Source organism: Oncorhynchus gorbuscha, linkage group LG18 (genome assembly GCF_021184085.1).
Source record: "Oncorhynchus gorbuscha isolate QuinsamMale2020 ecotype Even-year linkage group LG18, OgorEven_v1.0, whole genome shotgun sequence".
NCBI classification, from domain to species: Eukaryota; Metazoa; Chordata; class Actinopteri; order Salmoniformes; family Salmonidae; genus Oncorhynchus; species Oncorhynchus gorbuscha.
In genome coordinates, this window is record NC_060190.1 from 63,761,661 (window position 1) to 63,778,067 (window position 16,407).

Sequence of the window (16,407 nt, forward strand, 5' to 3'; positions counted from 1 at the left end):
CACACCCTCCAAATAACTAAAAACCGCCCTCCTCTTAACAAAATCCCTTAAACCCCTTACATTTAAACTAACAAAAGTAAAATTAGACCCCATGAAAAAATAAAATAAAAACATAATACACTCAAATTCTAAACCCAGACAGAAAAAAAACAAAAACAGGAGACTCACCCGATGCTCCCCTGCTCCATATCTACTGGTGAGAACACCATCTGTACTCCCGACATCCCCCCCTCTTCCTCCATCTCACCAACCCAGGATACAGGAATAGTGTTTGGCTCCGGGGTGCCCTGCACCCTGGGTCTACCCCCACACTCCTCCCCCTCGCACGGCTGCAGCTGGTTTGGAGAAAAAAAAATCGGGGAGGCTGAGTCCCCAAACAAAAAACTCCCCACCTCCTCCTGTACCCAGTCCTGAGTCTTGTTAGGTGTGTCCCCACCCAACAGAAGTTGAGGGCCTGGGGAAACCAGCAGCAACCCAGAGGTTTCTCCCACCCCATCACTCTTTTGGCCATCCCCTCCCTCTCACTGTCGGCCAATCACACCCTCCTCTTCATTCTCTTCTTTGGTGATGGCGGCAGTGGAGAGATACCACCCTCCCCCCTGCCAGCTCCTCCACCATACCCCTCATCTCTTCCGCCAGGGCACTTTCCCCCCAGTCCACTTGCTCTTCCACCGTCTCCTTCTCCACCACTCCTCCCTCGCTTTCTTCTCTCTCATGCTCCTCCACTCGGTTGCCTTCTTCCGCCGCTTTTCCTGGTCCCCCCCAGCCGCAGATGCATATGACCTCTGACGGGCTGGGCACCCCCGCCACAGGTGTGCTGACGAGCCACACCCATGGCACGTCTTAGGCTTGTCACAATCCCTCGCCTCGTGTTCCTCAGAGCCACAAAATCTGAATTTTCTTGTGCTGCATGAGGCGAATATGTGTCCGTAGGCCATACAGCGCCTGCAAAATGGGGGCTGACGTGCATAAAACAACGTCCCCCTGTCAGCCCCTAGGGAGAACATAGCAGGAGGATGGAGGTAGCCACCATGTCCCTTTGGGTCCTCTCGGAGGAGGGCCTGGAAGCCTCTCCTCCCATTCCAAAACCCAAGGGAGTCTTTGAGGTGCCTTGCTGAGGAGACGTTATCCATGTATCTCCCCAGAAAAGCCCTCACCTCTTCGTCCTTAACGTAACTGTCAACATTAACGTAATGTTGACAGTTACAACCCTAAAGTTATTCTTCGCCAGGCTTGTTATTTCATAGTGGCTCATCGGCCTCTCACCTCCCACTGCTCTTGCCCTTCTCAGGATATCATCGTGTTTCTCCTCTGTATATAGTGCCACGTCGTATGCTCCCTCCAACGAGTTGCCTTGGAAACAAAACACGTCCTTCACCGTCAGCTTTAGAATCCCCATCAATATTATCCTTCCAAAAGTTTCCCGTCCTAAAGGATCCAACTCCTTTTCCTTCCAAGCAAACCGAATCGTGTTGGCCAGCCCAATCCCAGGGACCGACCATGTTGATGTATTTTGCACCATCTCCGCAAGGAGAATGGCGCTCGTTCTCTTCTCTTCCAAAACAAGGAAAAAAGAAAAACCAAAGTGACTGAGCCTATCTGGTGACAACGAACACTGAGACAGGAACAATCACCCACGGAAACACTCACAGAATATGGCTGCCTAAATATGGCTCCCAATCAGAGACAACGATAATCACCTGACTCTGATTGAGAACCGCCTCAGGCAGCCATACACTAATTAGACACCCCACAAAACCCCAAGACAAAAAACACACCACAATAAACCATGTCACACCCTGGCCTGACCAAATAAATAAAGAAAACACAAAATACTAAGACCAAGGCGTGACAACCAATGTGTACTTAACCATAATAATCAATGCCTTTCTTTAAAATCAGTACACAAGTATATATTTTTAAACCTGCATATTTAGTTAATATTGCCTGTTAACATGAATTTATTTTAACTAGGGAAATTGTGTCACTTCTCTTGCGTTCTGTGCAAGCAGAGTCAGGGTATATGGAGCAGTTTGGGTCACCTGGCTTGTTGCGAACTGTGTGAAGACCATTTTTTCCTACAAAGACCGTAATTAATTTGCCAGAATTGTACATAATTATGACACACCATTGAAGGTTGTGCAAGGTAACAGCAATATTTAGAAATACTGGTGTGCAAAAGAGCAGAAAAGTAAATAAAACAATATGGGGATGAGGTAGGTAGATTGGGTGGCTATTTACAGATGGGCTATGTACAGCTGCAGCGATTGGTTAGCTGCTCAGATAGCTGATGTTTAAAGTTAGTGAGGGAAATATAAGTCTCCAGCTTCAGCGATCTTGGCAATTCGTTCCAGTCATTGGCAGCAGAGAACTGGAAGGAAAGGCGGTCAAAGGAGGTGTTGGCTTTGGGGATGACCAGTGAGATATACCTGATGGAGCGCGTGCTACGGGTGGGTGTTGTTATCATGACCAGTGAGCTGAGTTAAGGTGGAGATTTACCTAGCATAGACTTATAGATGACCTGGAGCCAGTGGGTCTGGCGACGAATATGTAGCGAGGGCCAGCAGACTAGAGCATACAGGTCGCAGTGGTGGATGGTATAACGGGCTTTGGTGACAAAACGGATGGCAATGTGAGAGACGACATCCAGTTTGCTGACTAGAGTATTGGAAGCTATTTTGTAAATGACATCTCCAAAGTCGAGGATCGGTAGGATAGTCAGTTTTACGAGGGTATGTTTGGCGGCGTGATTAAAGGAGGCATTGTTGCGAAATAAAATCTGATTCTAGATTTAATTTTGGATTGGAGATGTTTAATATGAGTCTGGAAGGACAGTTTACAGTCTAGCCAGACAGCTAGGTATTTGTAGTTGTCCACATATTCTAAGTCAGAACCGTCCAGAGTAGTGATGCTAGTCGGGTGGGTGGGTGCGGGCAGTGAACAGTCGAAAAGCATGCATATGGTTTTACTATTGTTTAAGAGCAGTTGGAGGCCATGGAAGGAGTGTTGTATGGCATTGAAGCTCCATTGGAGGTTAGTTAACACAGTGTCCGAAGAAGAGCCAGATGTATACAGAATGGTGTCGTCTGCGTAGAGGTGGATCAGGGAATCTCCAGCAGCAAGAGCGACATTGGTGTGCTGATGGCTCTATTTGTTCAATTATGAATATTCAGAGCAAAAAAACATGTTTTTTGGTAGAGGTATGACACACTGTTCAGCATGAGTACTATTTGTGTACTTCTTTCATTTACACAGATAGTAAAATGTCCCCTGTTGCTCATATAAGGGGAAATGTCTTCAGGGAAGACACATGGCTAATGTTTTCAGGGAAACACATGACATTTACAGTACATGCAAATAGAAAAATACTGACCTCCTAGTGCTGCAATTAAGAGATGAGGGAAGTTCTTATTCATTCTGGTGCATTTCAAACATGGGAATTTACCTGGGTGATTGACAGGAAGTCAACTGAAAGGGCATCAAAGGCAAAGAATGATATGAACACGTTTCTTCAGTGTTGAAATGCTATCCAGGAGGATAACACTGGTGGACACGCTATGCTTTCTAGAAAGGCTAAAAATATGACTCCTGAGGTTAAATAATTGACCGCTGCATTCAAGTGAAGTAGGCAACCAGAATGGCTTAGTGTTTATAAAAACTACTATGCAGCATGCAGCATTATCTAGTCGGCCTTACAAATGTACAAAGCAACGCAGCATCAAGTATTTGCAGTCAAATACACAGAAATCACAGCAGGTTATAAAAATTATACTCTGTGCTGGACATATTAAAAAGGTCAGCTATTTAACCCATCTTGAATAATCCGAAGGGTCTGTTTCATATTCATTCACTTTATCAATGGAAATATCCATATACTGTATGGCAGGTGAGTTATATACTGCGCAGATGAACCTTGGGTTTGATTCAGTTTTCTTATGAATGCAACTATTTTATTATTTCTATTCTTTATTTATCCATGTGAATCTGGGACAATTGTCATAGTGTGAAATAGTCTTTTTTTTTTTACTGTCTCGTCTGCGAGGGAATTCAAGCATCCATGTCAAGTATAGTTGAGGGAGAGGATTGGTGGGGGCTTGGTAGTTACAAGGCTTTGGCATTTTCTAGTTTGAAAAATTAATTGATTTCAAACCTCCGTTAACCTCATATTGATGTTGATGCTGTATTCTTGACCTCACAGAAAGGGTAATGCTGCATACTTTGACCTCATTATATGGAGTTCAATTACTGCACACGACTCAAGTTGTTCAGCTTCCATTGGGTTTAATAAGGAGGAAACACATTATATTGTAATGTGGCTTGTGCGCGACAGCCCAGTGAGCATAGGTTTGAGAGACATACTGATGTATTAGTGATGGAGCCGGTTATATCACTCCCCTGGATGATCTACGTGACTTAAAGTAACTGCCCAGTGTTTCCAGCTTTCTGTGAAATATGACCTATATTTACTTAGAACATGAGTGAAATAGTTTACCTTACCAAAAATTGTAATTTCATTATGTTAAATAGCAGCTGTTCTGTGGTGGAATGGTGTGGGCATATAACGGTCATTAAACATATTCATGCAAGTAGGCCACTGATTGGCCAGTTCATCCTCCTCTAGACCAGCTCATCCTCCTCTAGACCAGCTCATCCTCCTCAGGGAGATAACCCATATTCTATGAAGAAATAGCAAGTATTTTTTAAACAGTCTGCTGAAATAAGTTTAAAGAGGGTTTTTTAAAGTGTTTTTCCTACCATTTATGCATTGGCCACAAATACAAGTATAGGACGAGTAAACAACATTATTTGGACATGAGTTATAGATGTCAACTCGACCAAATTCATATAGAAATGTGTGTTTTAAGGCTGTCATTCTCATTGAAAGCAAATCTATGAAGCAGTAGGTCTGATCTATGTGTGATATTTCTATGCTTTCTGTTCTTAAATTGAGTTTATTGCGTCTTTTACTTTTAGTTTTGTACACCAGCTTCAAACAGTGGAAAATAAAATATTTTTGGTTATGGAAAATATATTTCACAGCGTTTCATATGCTGCAATGGTTCTCTACACTATACTTGCTTGTTTTATTACATAAACTGAAATTAGTTGAACTGTTAGAATTTTTGACTCAGAAATGTCTGAGCAATTTCTGCATAGTGCATCTTTAACAGAATATACATTTTTCTAAATGAGATTTTCACTTGGCAGTTAATTTAATTGTCCACTGCCAACATCTATTTACCACTGATAACACCCACTGTGTTTCAGCTGGTGCTTTTATCAGGAGTAGATACCATTCTGTTAGTAATATGAGGCACTGATGTTCTAGCCCAGTCTCAGGTATGTTAGTGCTTCAGCCAATCCCTCTGACTGTGGCCTTCATGCCATATATATGGCATAACATGGCATAACATGACATGACATGACAAAGATAGTCAGGGGAGTTGGCTACTAAAGCACATACAGATGGGACCACTCTACAGATATTCTGGTAGATTTCACTTTGAGAAGTGATTAATACTACTAGTTGATACTTGTAGCTTGTAGTTCTAGTCAATACTTCTGGATATTCAATCAATATTATTGTGAATATTACTGGAATGTTTTTTGATCAACTTACTTCTAAATGAGGATCAGAACAGGCTTCGTGAATAATTTCCTGTACCTCCAAACAGTACAACAATTGTGTCAGCAACAGAACTCTTGGACATCTTGATAGTTGAGCAGTGTTATAGTAGATTCTCTGTTTATTGTGCTCCAAGCTGGCAGAGGTTGCACAGCTTTATAAGAAAGGGATTTGTGTGCTGTGTTTCAGCTCAAGGCTGTCTGCTCCTCTATTCTGATGTTCATTATGGTGGTTATACAAAAAGTCAAGCTAAGGCAATGCACTGTGTCCAGACAGAGTAGAGCAGAGTATAATGGGATTCTTACAGACAATAAGTGTTTCAGACAAGAAGGTTACATACAAAGAACCAAATCAAAACAAATTGTATTAGTCACATGCGCCGAATACAACATTTGTAGATTTTACAGTGAAATGCTTACTTACGACCTCCTAACCAACAATGCAGTTGTAAAAAACCCCAGATAAGAATAAGAGATAAAAGTAACAAGTAATTTAAAGAGCAGCAGTAAAATAACAATAGGGAGACTATATACAGGGGAGTACCGGTACAGAGTCAATGTGCGGGGCTGCCGATTCGTTGAGGTAATATGTACATGAAGGTAGAGTTATTAAATTGACTATGCATAGAAAATAAAAACAGAGAATAGCAGGGGTGTAAAAGAGGGGGAGAGGGGGGGCAATGCAAATAGTCTGGGTAGCCATTTGATTAGGTGTCAGGAGTCTTATGGCTTGGGGATAGAAGCTGTTTAGAAGCCTCTTGGACCTAGACTTGGCGCTCCGGTACCACTTGCCGTGCAGTAGCAGAGAGAACAGTCTATGACTAGGACAATTTTTAGGGCCTTCCTCTGACACTGCCTGGTATAGAGGTCCTGGATGGCAGGAAGCTTGGCCCCAGTGATGTACTGGGCCGTTTGCACTTCCCTCTGTAGTGCCTTGCGGTCGGAGGCCGAGCAGTTGTCATACCAGGCAGTGATGGAACCAGTCAGGATGCTCTCAATGGTGCAGTTGTAGAACCTTTTGAGAATCTGAGGACCAATGCCAAATATTTTCAGTCTCCTGAGGGGGAATAGGTTTTGTCGTGCCCTCTTCACGACTGTCTTGGTGTGCTTGGACCATGTATGTTTGTTGGTGATGTGGACACCAAGGAACTTGAAGCTCTCAACGTGCTCCACTGACACCCCGTAGATAAGAATGGGGGTGTGCTCGGTCTTCTTTTTCCTATAGTCCACAATGATGTCCTTTCTCTTGGTCACGTTGAGGGAGAGGTTGTAATCTGGCTGCTAAGAAGGACAATGTAAGGCTATGTATTTTGGGAAGTTGAAGCCCTAGGTAGCTATTGTGTGTTCTTCCTTACAACAGTTTTGAATGTTTCTTTTCCCATTAATGAACGGGCTCTTGATACCCCGTGTACCTTTCTATTCAAGCAATAGACTGCTTGTGGCAGGACAATGAGAGAAAGACATCCAAGTTGAAAACCCATGGTAGAGAAATGTCTGGTAGACCAAGTCTGTAAAAACCTTTATCACTGTTGAAGTTCATATGGTTGGTGATTAATTAGGACACCAGTAGTCATTACTCAAGCATTACAAGTGCAGTAAAATACAATATCTGATCATTATACAATAGCTTATGTAATAGCTCATTCTCTCATTCACTTAACTCTGTTGAGGTATAATTTATTGTCAATGTTGAGCCTACCTTTGTCTCAGAGGTCTGTGCTATTATTACCATAATAAGATATCACCATAGGCATATGCTGTGATGTATGTATCCTGTGAACTATAGGTACAGCACACATCATTTGATACACTATCATGTCATGTCTGCCACACAAATTAAGGACATTACCCAACAAGAAAAGCCTCTCATAGGACAGCCCCCAGGTTACAAAGATATTTAAAGCTGCAATATGTAACTTTTTCTGTTATAGAGCTGGCATTCTCGTTGAAAGCAAGTATAAGAAGCGGTAGATCTGTTCTATGTACACTATTTCTCTGCTTCCCATTCTTAAGTTTTGTTTTTGCGTCTTTTACTTTCGGTTTTGTACACCCTGTTCAAACAGCTGAAAATAATGTATTTTTATTATGGAAAATATATTTCATAGCAATTTAGATGGTACAATGATTATGTACACTGTACTTGCTTGTTTTGTCGCATAAACTGAATTAAGCAAACTATTCGAATTTTAGAAACCAGGAAATGGCGGACCAATTTCTGCATAGTACATCATTAAATAGTGCGTTTGTCATTCATTTGTAATGTTTGTGGTGAAATGTTGATTAGGAGACTGATAATCCAGACTTGCTGAGGACAGCTTCTAATGTGGTTTTCATGTGGAAGAGAACGAGAATGTCATGTCTAGGTTCTGCAGTGGTTTATATGAGGGAGGCGGAGCTCCTCTGTCACTTCTGGGACCTGTCTTTCTTTGACAGATGTGGTGTCATTGGAGCTTCTGTGCTTGGTCATGCCCAACGTGTTTCCCATAGTGAGATACAGTACCTAACTCTTTTATTGGAGAATGGGTTTATGGAAGTAACACTACGTCTTCATAAAGTTATGGTGTGTGATTGAGGTGGTCCAAATAAATGGCAGATTTTGCAACCAGTTCATCAAACTGTTGTAAAGGAAATACATCTTGTCAATATGCAAAGTGATGAAATATAGCTTGAATCTTCAGGGTGAGGGATTCATTAGAGGATGCTGATTGAAATAAAGATAAGATATTAAATGTGACCCACTGACAAATCCAGGCTTAAGTTTCAGACCATATTTTTCTGAAAGTGAAGAAAATACAATATTCTGGTCTCATATTGATTTCTTGCTCCTAGTGTTTTGGAACCTATGATTATTGCATTGCTCACGCGTGTCTTTGAAATGTAGCATTACAATTCAGTAAGCAAGAACTGAAGAAGACTTTCAATACTGCTTCTGCCTCTGTTTAGATAGTGAAAAGCCAACAAGACCCTGTTTGCGGTGTAATGGGATGGTGTGGGTTGTTATTATATACTAGATCCATGAATAAACATGTATTTACCTAGGGGACATGGGATCATTGCAGCTTGTTTTCTAGAGAAGCTTTGCAAATTGTACATTGCATTACTTAGCTTGTCATATTGCTGTATTGCCTTTGTAACGAGTGTACACAGCTTTTCCAGAGGCAGCTTCTGACATTTGCCTCAGACTTATTCTGTGTTGTTCTCTCAGACTCTGTGGCAAGCTGCATACTGTACATCCAACTGCCTACCCCTATTCTGTTTCATTTACATCTCTACTTCCTCTCCCTGCTACTGAAACCCATATCTATCCCAATTTGGCACTTTTTATGCAATGACAAGGTCCTTAAGAGGAACATCTCTGAGACAGTGTAAACATTCTGAGATAACCCTCAGTGCGGTTTTACATTTGTTTTTAATTGATTGAATTGGGGCCTGTGATGACAGAACTCTCAGTCACAGAGGACAAGTAGATAATAGTCCATCACTGATTGAGATATACCTTTGTCACTTGAGGAAATAACAAAGGCTCAAACATCAGCACGTGAAACAGTTAGCTGTTGACAAAGTCCGTGCAAACCTTTGAGAGACCCTGAAAAAAGGAACTATCTTATAAGTTTATTTTTTCATTTGAGTTACTTTGAACAATCACTCATTTTGAAATGTACACATATTATTCTGTCCTCTCCAAAAATGTGTTGTTTTTGGGGGTTGGAGTTGAGCAGAGGAGATGAGAGGGAAATGTGTCATTCAAATTTAAACAATACAGCAATTAGTTGTGTCAGCTTCTGAATAAATCTTAATTGGATCATATTTGTCTTTCAACAAACGATATGAAATGCTTATTCAAAGACTGACAATAACAAAATGACCACGTTTCAAAGTTCACCATACACTACTTTCCTACCAAACATAGAATGCAGTTTCCTGTCCTGATGTAAAATGAGTAAGCATTATATTGCCTGTAGGGCAGCAGGTTACAGTAAGCTAATGTTGTAAAAGTACTGCCATGGGACACTGTCTCTGGATGGCATTGATTTTATTTTTATCCCCTGCAGCCCCCCCCCCCCCTTCTCTTTTGCTCTTTACATTGATGGCCTGGAGCACTCAGATAATTACTATCCCTCTGAAACAATGCAGGCTCTTCAGGTTTGGGTACAGATTCCATGGCGATACCCCTGGTATTTCTGCTGGGGAATTAAACACATCTGACACTGACACTGGGATCACTGACATGTTTTTTTACACCTCATCTCCTGCTGTGGCATGCAACGTTTATGAACGTAGAAGTGAATTGGTATTATTTAGTATTTATGTGCCACTGTATGTTCAAGAAGGAGCTACCAAAATAGACTTAACAATAGGTGTGTCTGGAACTGTATTTTTTCATGGGTATGGGAATGCATGTCACTCGTAATTACTTTGAGCCAAATATGAAATCTGTGCTATTTTTGCTTTTTTTTTGCCTCTGTAGCTTTTCAGGAAATTAGAACAGGCTCCAGCCTGACTTTGGGAGGGAGAAAAAAGGAGTACGGTATTTTTTTAATTATAGTCTGTGCATTGAGAGTTACATTGTACATGCAATGGTTTTTTTGGGGGTGAAAGAGAATATAGAGTCAGTTTTTAACTCAATCATCTAATTCCCTAATTGATGTATACTTTCAAAGTAATATCTTTGTTCACATTCAAGGCTTCCTTTTTTCAATTTTTGGCTAAAATGACATACCCAAATGTAACTTCCTGTAGCTCAGGACCTGAAGCAAGGATATGCATATTCTTTAGTTTGTGGAAATGTGAAATTAATGTAGGATAATATAACACATTAGATCTGGTTAAAGATAATACAAAATATATATATATTTTTTTGTAAACAAAAACATGTGCCCCATCATCTTTGAAATGCAAGGAAAAAGGCCATAATGTACTATTCCAGGTTAGGCGCAATTTAGATTTTGGCCACATGGCAGCATGTGTATGTGCAAAGTTTTAGACTGATTCAATTAACCATTGTATTTCTGTTCGAAATGGTGTATCAAGACTGTCCAAATGTGCCTAATTAATACATTTCCAAGTTCATAACTTTGCACTCTCCTCAAACAGTGGCATGGTATTCTTTCACTGTAATAGCTAGGTTAATTTCTGATACATTCATCATTTTTTAAAATCTAACCAAATGACGGTCTACAGTAAGCTGTGAAGGTTAACAGGTTGGAAAGCATTGCCCTAGTCCTTGACATGTCATCAGAAGCAAGGCATGCCATCATATTCCTTTAAAGATAGATTATTTCACCTTCATTTAACTAGGCAATTAAGAACAAACTCTTACTTTCAATGACAGCCTAGGAACAGTCGGTTAACTGCTTTGAACTACAGATTTGTACCTTGTCAGGTTGGGGAGTTGAACTTGCAACCTTCTGGTTACTAGCCCAACGCTCTAACCACTAGGCTACCCCAACAAATACTTAGTTGTTACATCCATTATAGGGCTTATAAGTTAATGATATATACTGTACCTATTAATTCTTGAAGAATATATCTTAAAAATGTCTCATGAGCTTAGTTCAACCTTTGTTACACATTAGAACCCAAAATATAAGCTTGTTTTATGCTAACGATGGTAAATGTAAACAAACACTGTATATCCTTAAAACATAGTTAAAACTATACTTTTGATATCAAACAAAAACCAATGATTGCAAATTCAAAGTCACTCTTTTACCGTAGAACTGCCTTCAATCCTTGCACACATAGCTCACTTTGAATTTATGAGTGGTTACATTTCTCCAGGTAATTTGTAATTGTTTCAATTAAGGATTTCAGCTTTAATGTTTAACCAATATGCCGTAGATAGTACTTTCCCCAAGTGCTAATAAAGGACTGTCTTTGTATCTTATCATGGAATTCATTTCACCTGTCTCTTGTTATACAGAGTGAAGACCCAGAAAGGTACAAAAAGGATTCCATACATTTGTGATTGGATGTGAGTCTACTTTGACCCCAGAAATCTGACGATGATGTTGCTATGGAAACTGCTGGTGCTGAAGTCACTTATGGGGTGCCTGGCAGGTAACGTACCTTATTAAGAACTTTTGATGCACGCAAGAGCTATTTTTGTGAAGTTTTGTGTCTTTATTCTTATGTATTTAGGGCAGGTTGCAGTGTGAAATCCATAGTTTTAGAATGAAGCTAACTCAAGTTACACCTGCCACAGGCAAACATAAATCATAATTTTTGTTACATTACAATACAAATAATGAGGTTGCTAAATGTATTTAATATGAAAGGGGGTTGTTAAAGTAAATAGTTGTATGGAAGGGGTGTCAGTCAGTAAAGGTTGACTGAAGTTAGTTTAATCACTATGAATATAAAGGAGGAGATTTTGCTGCAGACATGAAACTAAAAATGAAAATATTAAATTGGATGCAATGATTGCAAATCAGTGTGAGATTGAATCATTAGAGGAAAAAATGGCAATGACATTTATTCTGTGGTAACTAACACTGCACCATGGAGTGGGCAAAGAAACTCACCTTGGGAAAAGAAACTCACCTTGGGCAAAGAAACTCACCTTGGGCAAAGAAACTCACCTTGGGCAAAGAAACTCACCTTGGGCAAAGAAACTCACCTTGGGCAAAGAAAATCACCTTGGGCAAAGAAAATCACCTTGGGCAAAGAAAATCACCTTGGGCAAAGAAAATCACCCTGGGCAAAGAAAATCACCTTGGGCAAAGAAACTCACCTTGGGCAAAGAAACTCACATTGGGCAAAGAAACTCACCTTGGGCAAAGAAACTCACCTTGGGCAAAGAAAATCACCTTGGGCAAAGAAACTCACCTTGGGCAAAGAAACTCACCTTGGGCAAAGAAACTCACATTGGGCAAAGAAAATCACATTGGGCAAAGAAACTCACCTTGGGCAAAGAAAATCACATTGGGCAAAGAAACTCACCTTGGGTAAAGAAACTCACCTTGGGTAAAGAAACTCACCTTGGGCAAAGAAAATCACCTTGGGTAAAGAAACTCACCTTGGGCAAAGAAACTCACCTTGGGTAAAGAAACTCACCTTGGGCAAAGAAAATCACCTTGGGTAAAGAAACTCACCTTGGGCAAGGAAACTCACCTTGGGTAAAGAAACTCACCTTGGGCAAAGAAACTCACCTTGGGCAAAGAAAATCACCTTGGGTAAAGAAACTCACCTTGGGCAAAGAAAATCACATTGGGCAAAGAAACTCACCTTGGGTAAAGAAACTCACCTTGGGCAAAGACACTCACCTTGGGCAAAGAAACTCACCTTGGGCAAAGAGTTCACCTTGGGCAAAGAAACTCAAAAGGGGTGATGATATTAACTAATAACAATTTCGATCCGAATGTGCAAACTGTCCAAACAGATCTGCAAGGAAGGTATATCCCTTTTAAATATGCTATTGGACAATAAACAGATCTGGCTAATTAATCTATATGGTCCAAATAATGATGAAGGACTTATTTGAAAATATACAATGCTCAAAAAAATAAAGGGAACACTAAAATAACACATCCTAGATCTGAATGAATGAAATATTCTTATATTCTTTACTTAGTTGAATGTGCTGACAACAAAGACACACAAAAATTATCAATGGAAATCAAATGTATCAACCCATGGAGGTCTGGATTTGGAGTGACACTCAAAATTGTGGAAAAGTGGAAAACCACACTACAGGCTGATCCAACTTTGATGTCATGTCCTTAAAACAAGTCAAAATTAGGCTCAGTAGTGTGTGTGGCCTCCACGTGCCTGTATGACCTCCCTACAACGCCTGGGCATGCTCCTGATGAGGTGGCAGATAGTCTCCGGAGGGATCTCCTCCCAGACCTGGACTAAAGCATCCGCCAACTCCTGGACAGTCTGTGGTGCAACGTGGCGTTGGTGGATGGAGCGAGACATGATGTCCCAGATGTGCTCAATTGGATTCAGGTCTGGGGAACGGGCGGGCCAGTCCATAGCATCAATGCCTTCCTCTTGCAGGAACTGCTGACACACTCCAGCCACATAAGGTCTAGCATTGTCTTGCATTAGGAGGAACCAGCATATGGTCTCACAAGGGGTCTGAGGATCGCATCTCGATACCTAATGGGAGTCAGGCTACCTCTGGTGAGCACATGGAGGGCTCGCCCCCCATGGAGGGCTCGCCCCCCCAAAAAATGCCACCCCACACCATGACTGACCCACCGCCAAACCGGTCATGCTGGAAGATGTTGCAGGCAGCAGAACGTTCTCCACGGCGTCTCCAGACTCTGTCACGTCTGTCACGTGCTCAGTGTGAAGAGCTTTCATCTGTGAAGAGCACAGTGCGCCAGTGGCGAATTTGACAATCTTGGTGTTCTCTGGCAATTGCCAAACGTCCTGCACGGTGTTGGGCTGTATAAGCACAACTCCCACCTGTGGACGTCGGGCCCTCATACCACCCTCATGGAGTCTGTTTCTGACCGTTTGAGCAGACACATGCACATTTGTGGCCTGCTGGAGGTCATTTTGCAGTGCTCTGGCAGTGCTCCAGTGTATATACTAATCTATGGAACTCAAAAGCAACAAATGACACTATTATTATGGTGGGAGATTATATAATACAGTTTTAAGTACCCCAATGGATTTCAAAGGAAATCACACTACATGCACTTTGTGAAATTACGAATATCATGGACACATCAGAACTAGTGAATATATGGAGGCTTAAAAATCCAGACCTAGTGAGATATACATACGTGAGGCTTAATCAAGCCAGTCGTCTTGAATACTTTCTTGTATCATTCACACTGGCACCAAAAGTCCCCAAAAAGTTTTGTTAGGAGCCACAATTTGGTTGGACCATCAAATAATTACCGTCTACATTACTCTTACAGAATATTGGAAATGTAATCAAAACCTAGTGGATGACAACCTGTTTTTAACCAAGACAAAGGATTTTAAAACATACTTTTTCTTGCATAACATAGGTACAGCAGATCCCCTTATTGTATGGGACACTTTTAAATGTGCCTTCAGAGGTCATGGAAGTCAATACTCATCTTCAAAACAAAAACTATTTTGGTCAAAATAGTTCACATTAACAAAGGAATTAGAGGAAATAACAGTACAAAACGATAGCAATAAAAACTGTACCATAGATGCACATAATAAGTTAGAAGAAAAAATGTAAGAACTTATTCGAGAACGGTCAAGTATAATATTATTACAAATAAAGTGAATTGGACAGAAAATTGTGAAAATGCACCAAATTCTTTTTGAATCTTAAACATAGAAATGCTACCAAAAATAATTTACAGAAACTTACAAATGAGTCATCCATGATTCACCTAATTATATTTTTTAAAGAGGAAGCAAAATATTTTAAGCATGTGCTCTCTTTTCAGTCTCCTCCATTTCCAATAACTGAAGTTAATTGTAAGGAATTGTTTTCCAAATAATAGTGTAAAATTCACAGCTTTACAGAAAGACTTGTGTGGGGGCAAAATTGCAAAGGAGGAACTTCTTGATGCAATTAAAGCCTTTAAGCCCGGGACAACTCCAGGGCTGGATGGCATACCAGTTGAGGTACAGTACCAGCAAAGGTTTGGACACACCTACTCATTCAAGGGTTTTTATTTATTTTTACTATGTTCCACATTATAGAATAGTAGTGAAGATATCGAAACTATGAAATAACACATATGGAATCATGTAGTAACCAAAAATGTGTTAAATATATCAAAATATATTTTAGACTTTAGATTCTTCAAAGTAGCCACCCTTTGCTTTGAGGACAGCTTTGCACACTCTTGTCATTCTCTCAACCAGCTTCATGAGGAATGCTTTTCCATAAGTCTTGCTGAGCACTTGTTGGCTGCTTTTCCTTCACTCTGCAGTCCAACTCATCACAAACCATCTCAATTGGGTTGAGGTGGGGCGATTGTGGAGGCCAGGTCATCTGATGCAACACTCCATCACTCTCCTTCTTGGTCAAGTAGCTCTTACACAGCCTGGAGGCAGCCTGTTTTGGGTAATTTTCCTGTTGAAAAACAAATTATATTCCCACTAAGTGCAAACCAGAAGGGATGGTGTTTCGCTGCAGAATGCTGTGGTAGACATGGTGGGTAAGTGTGCCTTGAATTCTAAGTAAATCAGTGACAGTGTCGCCAGAAAAGCACCCCCACACCATCACACCTCCACCTCCTTGCTTTATGGTGGGAACCACACATGCAGAGATCATCCATTCACCTACTCAGTTTCTGACAAAGACACAGGGGTTGGAACCAAAAATCTCTTATTTGGACTCAGCAGACCAAAGGACAGATTTCCACCGGTCTAATGTCCACTGCTCGTGTTTATTGGCCCAACCAAGTCTCTTATTATTATTGGTGTCCTTCAGTAATGTTTTTTTTGTGGCAGAAATTCGACCATGACGGCCTGATTTACTCAGTCTCCTCTGAACAGTTGATGTTGAGATGTGTCTGTTACTTGAACTCTGTGAAGCATTTATTTGGGCTGCAATTTCTGAGGCTGGTAACTCTCATGAACTTATCCTCTGTAGCAGAGGTAACTCTGGGTCTTCCTTTCCTGTGCCGGTCCTCATGAGAGCCAGTTTCATCATAGCTCTTGGTGGTTTTTGTGACTGCACTTGAAGAAGCTTTGAAAGTTCTTGTCTTAAAGTAATGATGGACTGTCGTTTGTCTTTGTTTATTTGAGCTGTTCTTGCCATAATATGGACTTGGTATTTTACCAAATAGGGCTATCTTCTGTATACCACCCGAACCTTGTCACAACACAGCT

General features: G+C 40.9%; 1 pseudogene; it reads left to right on the forward strand.

The window, feature by feature from the left end:
- Positions 1-16,407, forward strand: part of LOC124004110 — a 253,618-nt pseudogene that overhangs the window by 21,515 nt on the left and 215,696 nt on the right.